This window comes from Silene latifolia, chromosome 9 (assembly GCF_048544455.1).
Source record: "Silene latifolia isolate original U9 population chromosome 9, ASM4854445v1, whole genome shotgun sequence".
NCBI lineage: Eukaryota > Viridiplantae > Streptophyta > Magnoliopsida > Caryophyllales > Caryophyllaceae > Silene > Silene latifolia.
The window spans coordinates 116,630,253-116,641,306 of NC_133534.1; positions in this window are offsets into that span (position 1 = coordinate 116,630,253).

Below are 11,054 nucleotides of genomic sequence, written 5' to 3' on the forward strand. Positions count from 1 at the left end.
GCAAGTTTCTATGCTTAAGAAAGCTTTCTTTTGAATTGACAAAGGAGGCTAGGAACTTGAGGTCCTTCTCCGGTTACACAACAATGATGGATGCCTTCGGGAAGCTGACGGAGGAGGAGAAGGCTATCATCGAGCAGGGAGCCTACGGTGCCTTGGTACGAGGCTGGAGGGAGATCAAGGAGAGGAAGATTCGGGCAAACCTTAGCCTGATTCGAGCCTTTCTTGATCGGTTTTGGGACACGACCTCGACTTTCCATATGCCTTTTGGAGAGATCGGGGTCACCTTGGAGGACTACAACATGATCTCAGGTCTGCCGTGTGGAGAGGAGCCGTTGGTGTGGCCGTCGGTTGCCATGAGGATAGAATCGGCTAAGGCGAGGAGTCTAGTTGGCTGGAACCTGGCTGCGAGCGCGGCCCAGGTTCCTGGTTTGGTGCCGAGTACCTACGTTAGGGACTACTTCGGCGATAGGTGACACGGCTGTCGTAACCCTATCAAAAATAAAACCAACCGGTCTCTATAAAATGTAGTAGAGGCAGTCGGGTATCGAATCCACAGGGAGATGGGAATAATGTAAGCTAAACTAAGTCTGCCTAATTAACCGTTTCTTGGGGGATTGATTTTTGATTCTAAACTACGGAGGAAAAGAGAAGAAAGACAATAAAGGAACAAGCAATGAATAAAAATGAAATTACTTGAAAGAGAGAGAGACAGCTAGGACCAGTCCGTTCACCATGGTTTTCTAGAGATCAAATCTAAGGACAAAGGCAACTTGAACTCGGTCTGCAAGGTAATGAAAAGGCCCTTCTGGTCCGCTATTCACCCTAAAACTTTACTAACGTAGCTTCCACCCTCATTAGAATGTCCTATTGTTAACTGCAGGTCTTACCCCTTCCAATCTTCCGATCTACGTCAAGGCGTATCAAATCAACTAGCTAAATACGTCGACTCAAGCAGCTAATTGCTATTAAATGCGGTGATTAACAACAAAAATCTAATTCTAGCCAAGCCTAATCACCTAATCATACCTTCCTAATTACCATGGCTTCCCTTATGTCCTAGCATAAGGAAATTAGCTATGCATAATGTAAATTGAGAAATCAATGAAGATAAACAAGATAAATAAATTGAACATGATAATAAATTACTATAGAAACTAGAGAAAGAGCAATAGAGGAGAGAGATGAAAACAAGAATAATAATTGCAATAATTAATGAAAAAAATCAAGATCGAAAATACGGAATACAAAGGAATTCCAAGCAATAGAGTTTTTAGGTCTAAGAAGTAAAAGTGCCAAGAGAAGAGAGAGATCAGCCGTCCTTCTCTTTCTCCTTATTTATTCTAAGATACAAAATAAAATTTCCGAAAGATAAATCTAAAAGATTGCGTAATAGTCAAAACCTCTCGATCGAGAAGAATCAAACCACTCGATCGAGAACAATAAGGGTCAAACATCTCGATCGAGTAAAACAAGTACTCGATCGAGGAACACAGCAAATACAAGTACTCGATCGAGGTCTTCCAGTATACTCATGTGCTCGATCGACGAGTTTACGCAGCCAACTTAGTCGATCAAGTTAGCTAGCAATGAACCACCGTAGGTGAACTTCAAAACACCTTCCGAAGCCACTTCACGCATCCTTAGGTGAAAAATTCCGGGCTCCAATTCTTCTTAATCCAAAATGCATGCAAACAGGACAAGTTCAGGCTTGATTTAGCTCATCTCCGGTTCATTCCAGCAATTAATACCAGACAAACCAAAGTAGACTATACGGGGGCATTTGTAGCTAGTTGGCACATAAATAACACAGAAATGCGTGTAAATATAGGTAAAAACCTTATATAAAATACACGCATCAAATCTCCCTAAACCAAACGTTTGCTTGTCCCCAAGCAAACTATAAATGCAACTAAAGACAAGTAGTGGAACGGGACCAACTTACCAGCTACAAACTGTCCACCCAAGCCAATTTAATACAATAGATTAACAAAGTATCAAAGGGTTAGATGTAAACGAGTTAAATCAATGTTTTGAAACTACTGAACCATCGACCTTGCAACACTCATATATATCGAACTCTCACGGGTCGCTCATCACACAAATCAAGCACAAGGTGAGTATAATTTTATGAGATAGAAAGAAATAAAGTCGCTCACCTAACTCGACCTATAAGAACATGCATGCAACTAACATGAAACCGATTTCTACCGACCGTACATATGCATTCCAACCAAACTGGACCAAGACATATGCCGAGGACTTACATATAGTGTGAGGTGAGGTAATTAGGTAAGAAGGGGCAAAACAATTTGGATAAGTGGAGGTAAAGCTAAGCTAGTACAACCGTAACCAAATAATAAACTTATTCCGCTTCACTACTCAATATATAAAACGTAAGAACGTGCCATTGTGGCAAAACATCACTCACACCATCAAAAGACTCCCCATGAAAAATAATGATAAGACTGGGAGTCATACTCAGAATTTATTCATTTCTTTCATTTTTCCTCTTCTTTCAACTTTCTTTCATCAGCTGTTCTCTTTTTTTCGTAATTTTTCTTTTTCTTTCTTTTCCATTTCACTTTTTTCATTCTCCTCATCTTCTTAATTCAAGACAAAAATACCAAATTGATAATCACAACAGACCCAAGATAACTGCTAAACTAGCTTGACTAGGGTAGGCTAAATTTAGGATCGCAGTTAAATAATGGGCCAAAACATGTCAATTTAGCTATGTGAGGCTCATTTGTAGAAATGAAAGAAGGGATCGTAAGTTACATCTCCACATCTGTCACTGCCACAAACCCGAATGCATACAGGTACTAAGAAAAGAATGTCATCCTCGTGCAATTTGATGTTACATGTCTTATAAGGAGTACTACTCACATCCAAATTGAAACCAGTCATGAATGTCACCGGTTTATCAAGCTCTAACTCTTAGAATGTATATGTAGTTTGCCAAGATTAGAGTCAAGTCTATTCGTTCAGATACGTTTAAACAAAAACTCGTAGATTATGCAAATAACCATGCCAACAAAAATGTTAAAAACTTGTAGGGCAAAGGTGAAAGACTCAATGTAGCATAAAAGTCATAACGTTCCAACTCAACCTATATGCAAAAATAAACGTGGAATTTTTGATTTTTTTTTTAAAATTTTAAATTTTTATAAGATTGTTTTGAATTTTGTTGAAATTAAAATAAACAATGCATGCAAAAATAAACGTGCAAAATGAAATACAATAAAAACATTATGCAGACACAGATATTGATGCATATCACCTCCCCAAACCAAACCGTACAATGCCCTCATTGTACTCAAAAATAGGGAAAGGAAATGCAAACTGAAAAGAAGAATGTAGCTTCCGAAAACTTGCAAGATAACGCGAACTAGGGACCTCCCCAAACTAGCCAGCAACAAGGGAGGTCGTAAACAGCCCCATAACATCGCAGCACGTGAGTCAAGGTAAAAGAACTCGATCAAAGGAGTAAAGTACTCGATTGAGTAAAATGGGGCATCGGCAGCGCTCGATCGAGAGACAAGATCACTCGATCGAGAGGTCAGATATGCAGGGTGATGCGGTCGTTTCTACACCAAAAATAAAATACCTAGATTACTGCTAACGAAGTCAGCGGCAAGTAGGGTCGATCTCCACAGGGAGGCAAAGTTGCTAAATATCTGTCTAATTTGGTCTGTCAGGGTGTCACAGAACTGGGGGTTTTGAATTGATTCAACTAAACTAGAAATTAAAGCAAAGGAAAAGAATTAACAGTAAAAGAAAGAAGTATGCTAAGAGTCGGTCCACCGTGGCGCTATCGATCTATTATATCGGGAATATTAAGGCGATTAGACTATTGATAAGAAGAGCTATGGTCGTCACCTTTCGGTCCTTAAACCGCCCTAGAGTGTAAACAGCTTAACTTTCGCCCTCACTGCAATACCCTATTGTAACTAAGCAAGCCTTCCCTTCCAATCTTTCGATCTAGGTCGGGGTTAACTAAGATTATGGGTCTCCTGCATGCATACATTCGACCAGATAACAATTAAATTGCCTAATACAATTCCTATCGCAGTCTAATCTCATTTAATACGATTAAAGCATTGCTACCACGGCTTCCCTAATCCTAACATACTAGGGGAAATTAGCTACTCATGATAAAAGGAGAAACGAGAGATAAAGAAATAACAATAAACATGACAACAATTAAAGAAGAAAATAAGAGAAGGAAATAAGAGGAAGAATTAATACCGAATTAATGATCCGGAATAGAAGAACTAAAGTAACAGTAGTAAGAGAAGCAGTGTATTCGAACCAGAGAAAAAAAGAGAGTATAGAGTGTCTCCGGATAAAAGGAGATGGATACAAATGACATCCTAACTCCTATTTATAAGAAATTAGGGGTAGGATTAAACCTAATGACGGAAAATTAGACTAAAAAGCCCAACCCGTAGCAAAGTACACTCGATCGAGTAGAGAAAGTACTCGATCGAGCAAAACAAACCAGAGAACATTTCGATCGACTAAGGAAACTGTTCGATCGAGTAAGGGCATAAAGAAACTGGTCGATCGACTTAGGCTAGAGCTCGATCGACGGATTATTCAACCTAAAGCCACTCGATCGACTAGAATAGCACTTGATCGAGTGATAATTGACTTCAATGACTACAATTCTCGTTAATTTGACTTTGACTTGTCCTTTTAGCTCCCGAAACACCTTCACGCATCCCAAGACAGCTATAATTCCCGCTCCAAATCTACTCTTTCTCCAAATGCATGCAAAACGAGCGGTAAATGGCTTGATTTCGCTACTTTATGGCTCATTCCTGCAAATAAGACAAAATACAACAAAGTAGCATATTCGGGGCATTTTGTAGCATAAAACTACGATAAAAGCATAGAAATACGTGCATAAAATAGGCTAAAAAGACTATATAAAATGCACGTATCAAATCTCCCCAAACCAAACCTTTACTCGTCCTCGAGTAAACTCAAAACTATACACTAATGGAACGGAAAAAATAACTCAGAGCTAGCTACAAATGCCCGCTTAAGCCAATTTAATGCAAGCAAACTAAAACTTATAGCTAAACAGTCAAATGCAAACGAGTTGTAAGATGTTTATAAATAAAGCTGAACCGTCGACCTTGCAAGACCTTTAATGATGGACTCTCACGGGTCACTCTTTCTCTCATGAAGCAAAGGGCAAGCATAAATATGTAAGAGAGAGAAAGAAATATAGTCGCTCACCTAAACTACGACCCACATAAACATGCATGCAACTAATATGATAGACAATTCTAACTACCGTACACACATTCCAACCAAACAAGGTCCCGTCACAGCCGAGGGCTTACAAAAATATGGTAAAGTGAGGCAATGGGTAAGAAAAGGCAAAAACATTTATGGGAATGTGGAGGTATAGGCGGCCAAGCTAGTACCTAAAAGAACCATATATCAACATCCAATTCTTAAGCAATTATGGGATTAAGCACATGCCCTTCATTTGGCATAAAACTCACCAAACCAAACTGAACTCACTCCTCAAATAATGTAAGATAGAACATAGGAGCAGAAACCGTCAACCATTTTTTTCGAATTTTTCTTCTTTTTTCCTTTTTCATTTCTCTTTCTATTTCTATTTTTTTTTTTTTTCTCTTTCTTTTCTTCTTCTTTTTTTTTTTTTTTGATCACGTTTTTTTTTCTTCATCCTCCTTTTCTTCATAAGTTACCAACTCCGAATCAACAGAATATGCGCCAACATTGATACTATGGACAATATACCGCAAAACGATCTAAACTAGCTTGACAAGGCAGGCTAAATTTGGATGTAGCTAAGGGTCAACTGGCAAATTTGGCTAATGTGGAGTTAAATGGGTAAAAATGAAAGAAAGGGAAATTGTAAGCACCTCCCTGCATGTGACACCAACCACTAACCCGAATGTATGACGGCAAAAAGCAATTGAATTTCATATACGTGCAAATTGATGAACATGTTATGCAAGGAGTAACTACTCACAATCCTATATGAAACCGGTCATAAATGACACCAGTTTAAAAGGCTCTAAATCTTAGAATTTATAAGTAGGTTGCCAAAATTTCAGGTCAAGTCTATTCGTTCAGCTAAATTAAACATTAACTCGTAGATTATGCAAAAGACAAAGCTAAAAGAATAATAGTTTAATGCAAGGCTTAAGCAAAAAGACAAATGCAGAGCAATATCATCATGGAAATCTACCGTTCCGACTCAACCTATATGCTAAATTAAACGTGAAATTTTTTTGAATTTTTTAACAATTTTTCAAATTTTTATTGAATTTTGAATTTTTTGAAAATAAACAACAATGCAAACATAAATAAGACGTGATAACATAAATGCATTAAAAACAATATGCAGACACGGATATGGATGCATAACCTCCCCAAACCAAACCGTACAATGCCCTCATTGTACCAAAACATGGAAAGGAAATGCAAACTAAGGAGAAAGAGAGTAAAAGCGGAAAACTCACAAAACAACGCGAATAAGGGGACCTCCCCAAACCGACCATGAAATGGGAGGTTGCTAAGGCCCGGAAAACCGTCTCAGGAAGCTAATCCAAGTCAAATACACTCGATATCCGTCCAACAGTGGTCGATCGAATGAATGGGCGCTCAAAAACTGCTCGATCGAAAAGACACTAGGTCGATCGAGTGGTTTCTTACTTTGCAGGTACTCGATCGAGTAGATATTAGCTCGATCGAGAGGATTTGGCAGCACAAGTGCTCGATCGAGTACAAAAAGTACTCGATCGAGTACTTCTCATTGTGTTCCTGCAAAAACGCAATAAGAACAGCCCGCAAACTAACAAGACAAGCATACTGAGATAGTCTATGGTATAAAACCATTTATTACAACTGAAATTAAATAAAAAGCAAAATAAAATCTCCGGGTTGCCTCTCGGGTAGCGCTAGCTTCAGTCAGGTCCCAGCTCGACCTTCTTTTTCTTCGAGCCACTATAATTAATCATGACCAGAACAGCTCAAAGCGCGCAGCAACCTGTCAAATAGCTGCGCATGTGCTACACAAAACAGTAAGTAGCACCAGAGTGGAATACAGAAATAGGAAATAAAATTATGTAAGCATTTAAGTCTAACAAATTTCCTATGGGCGCTCCTAAATTTATCCACAAAATAAAGGAGCGCGGGAGCAATCGTCAATACATTATGGGTTGAATTCAAATTAGCGATTTTGAGATGACATGTACGGTGGAAATTAGTTAACTTATGTGTCCACATGGGAGGGGGTAAAGCATTAAAAGGACATGCATGAATCAGACGAGGTAATATACAGACAATAATAAAATTACCGTTTACTACCTCAGGTTGGTTGCTCTCAACTACGGAATCACTGACAAAGGAATGGATTACCTCATCCGTGCTAGGAACAATTACCGTCTCAGCCGCTTCTTCGTCAACCTCCTCAGTGGAATCTGCCCCGTAAATCGCAGCTTCAAGTGTATCCGACTATTTGTGAATAGGGAGGTTCACCGTAATCCTCATCATCGTCAAACTCGTCATCCAATATGAACCCAAGTGACGAATAAAAGCTCCCATCAATGGCCAATTCAGTCAATCGAGCAAATTGCTCACTCGATCGACCAAGTTCCTTCCGCACCTCACTCGATCGAGTAACAAAATCACTCGATCGAGTACTATCCTCCTGTCTGTCACTCGATCGAGCATAATGTTCACTCGATCGACCACTTTCCTCATGCATGTCACTCGATCGAGAAGAGATGTTACTCGATCGAGGACTTTCTTTCTGTCTGTACCCGACATCCCCGCATACGTTTTGGAAATACGATAGAAAGTCGTCATCCGAAATATAGAAATCATTTTCCGTCAGATCGGGCAACGCGGGTTCTTCATGGGAAAAACCGCTCTTGGTCAAGCACACCTCTTTTGATTTCCGTTCATCCAACCCAGCCGTTAACCGAGCAATTTGGATTTGTAACTCAAAGCAATTTCGGTGACTTGAGCACCCACATGTCTACCAAATTCCAGAATTAAGGATTTCAGCTCCGCGGTTTCTTTTTTCTCTACATCACGAGGATCTTGTTGCGGTGGCCATTGATGGGGTGGATGTGGCGGCACAACTACAGCTGCATTGTGCTCAAGAGACCACATCCCCAAGATTTCTTCCTTTCCCAACTAGCAGGTTTCTCAGCCTGGGCTTCAAACTGAGCAATCAGTCGGGAGACAGATGTCATCTTGGCAAGAGGGATCGAAGGTACTCAAGCCTTCCCTTCGATAATCTCCCTCAAGAGCTGTCTAATAAACCCGTAGGCCTATCAAAACAATGCTAAAGAAAAAGATAAGAACAACCTCAAGGTACTTAGTCTTCCCTTGAGGCGAAAAGACAAACAAAAATAAAACAGATAAAAAGCGTCGCCTCCCCAAGAACGGCGCCAAAATTTGATGCGGTCGTTTCTACACCAAAAATAAAATACCTAGATTACTGCTAACGAAGTCAGCGGCAAGTAGGGTCGATCTCCACAGGGAGGCAAAGTTGCTAAATATCTGTCTAATTTGGTCTGTCAGGGTGTCACAGAACTGGGGGTTTTGAATTGATTCAACTAAACTAGAAATTAAAGCAAAGGAAAAGAATTAAAAGTAAAAAGAAAGAAGTATGCTAAGAGTCGGTCCACCGTGGCAGCTATCGATCTATTATATCGGGAATATTAAGGCGATTAGACTATTGATAAGAAGAGCTATGGTCGTCACCTTTCGGTCCTTAAACCGCCCTAGAGTGTAAATGACTTAACTTTCGCCCTCACCGCAATACCCTATTGTAACTAAGCAAGCCTTCCCTTCCAATCTTTCGATCTAGGTCGGGGTTAACTAAGATTATGGGTCTCCTGCATGCATACATTCGACCAGATAACAATTAAATTGCCTAATACAATTCCTATCGCAGGTCTAATCTGTTTAATACAGTTAAAGCATTGCTACCACGGCTTCCCTAATCCTAACATACTAGGGGAAATTAGCTACTCATGATAAAAGGAGAAACGAGAGATAAAGAAATAACAATAAACATGACAACAATTAAAGAAGAAAATAAGAGAAGGAAATAAGAGGAAGAATTAATACCGAATTAATGATCCGGAATAGAAGAACTAAAGTAAAAAGTAGTAAGAGAAGCGGTGTATTCGAACCAGAGAAAAAAAGAGAGTATAGAGTGTCTCCGGATAAAAGGAGATGGATACAAATGACATCCTAACTCCTATTTATAAGAAATTAGGGGTAGGATTAAACCTAATGACGGAAAATTAGACTAAAAAGCCCAACCCGTAGCAAAGTACACTCGATCGAGTAGAGAAAGTACTCGATCGAGCAAACTCAACCAGAAACATTTCGATCGACTAAGGAAACTGTTCGATCGAGTAAGGGCATAAAGAAACTGGTCGATCGACTTAGGCTAGAGCTCGATCGACTGATTATTCAACCTAAAGCCACTCGATCGACTAGAATAGCACTTGATCGAGTGATAATTGACTTCAGCAGCTACAATTCTCGTTAATTTGACTTTGACTTGTCCTTTTAGCTCCCGAAACACCTTCACGCATCCCAAGACAGCTATAATTCCCGCTCCAAATCTACTCTTTCTCCAAATGCATGCAAAACGAGCGGTAAATGGCTTGATTTCGCTACTTTATGGCTCATTCCTGCAAATAAGACAAAATACAACAAAGTAGCATATTCGGGGCATTTCGTAGCATAAAACTACGATAAAAGCATAGAAATACGTGCATAAAATAGGCTAAAAAGACTATATAAAATGCACGTATCACAGGGTGCTCGATCGAGAGTAGCAATACTCGATCGATGGACAAAAGTATTCGATCGAGGAAATAGAGTACTCGATCGAGCTCTTTAAGCCTGAACTTCTAGGCGTCATTTGAAGCACCTGCAAAAATGCGACAAACAACCCATAGAACTAACAAAACCAGTTCAAACATTCCAGTTTATTGCCCGTAAAGTTACCAACTAAAGCACACAAAATTAACTAAAAGTTTTAAGCAAAGTACAATAAATTACAAGTCGGGTTGCCTCCCGGATAGCGCAGGTTTAAGAGGTCCCGCATGACCTTTTGACTTCAGTTTTCTTGCTCATCTAGATGGTCAAAGTAGAAAACTTCGACATTGCCAACATAATCATCTGCTCAATAGTAATGCTTCACATGATAGCCATTAACTTTGAATCTTCTGCCCTCGGGATGCTCTAACTCAATGGAGCCAAACTTGGTGACAACAGTCACTGTATAGGGGCCACTCCACCTGTACTTCAGCTTACCAGGAAAAAAACGTAGTCGGGCATTAAACAGCAGCACCTTCTGCCCGACTTGAAATTCGTGCGGTATGATTCTTTTGTCATGCCACCTCATCGTTTTCTCCTTGTAGATGCGCGCACTGTCATAGGCATTTAGCCTAAACTCTTCTAGTTAATCTTGCGGCAATAAATGGTTCTCACCATACAACATAGAATCATAATTCAATTCACGAATAGTCCACCAAGCCTAACATTCTAGTTCAATAGGTAAATGACAAGACTTCCCATAAACCAACTGATATGTTGATGCACCAATTGGTGTTTTAAAGGCAGTCTGACATGCCCATAATGTGTCATCTAATTTTAGACTCTAATCCTTCCGTGATTTATAAACAACTTTAGCTAAAATCTCCTTTAGTTCCCTATTAGAGACCTTAGCCTGCCCACTGGTTTGGGGATAGTACCTCAAACCTCTGCGATGTTGGACAACGACTTTAAACAGTATAGCTGTAAGTTTCTTTTCTTTAAAATGCATACCCCCATCACTAATGACGACCCTAGGGACACCTAATCGGGGGAAAATAATCTTTTTAAACAATTTAATCACGGTTTTGGCATCACAGTTAGGTGAAGTAATAGCCTTCACCCATTTAGACACATAGTCTACAGCTACAAAAATATACTTGTTACCTTTACTAGACGGAAAGGGTCCTTGGAAATCAACGCCCTAAACATCGAAAACC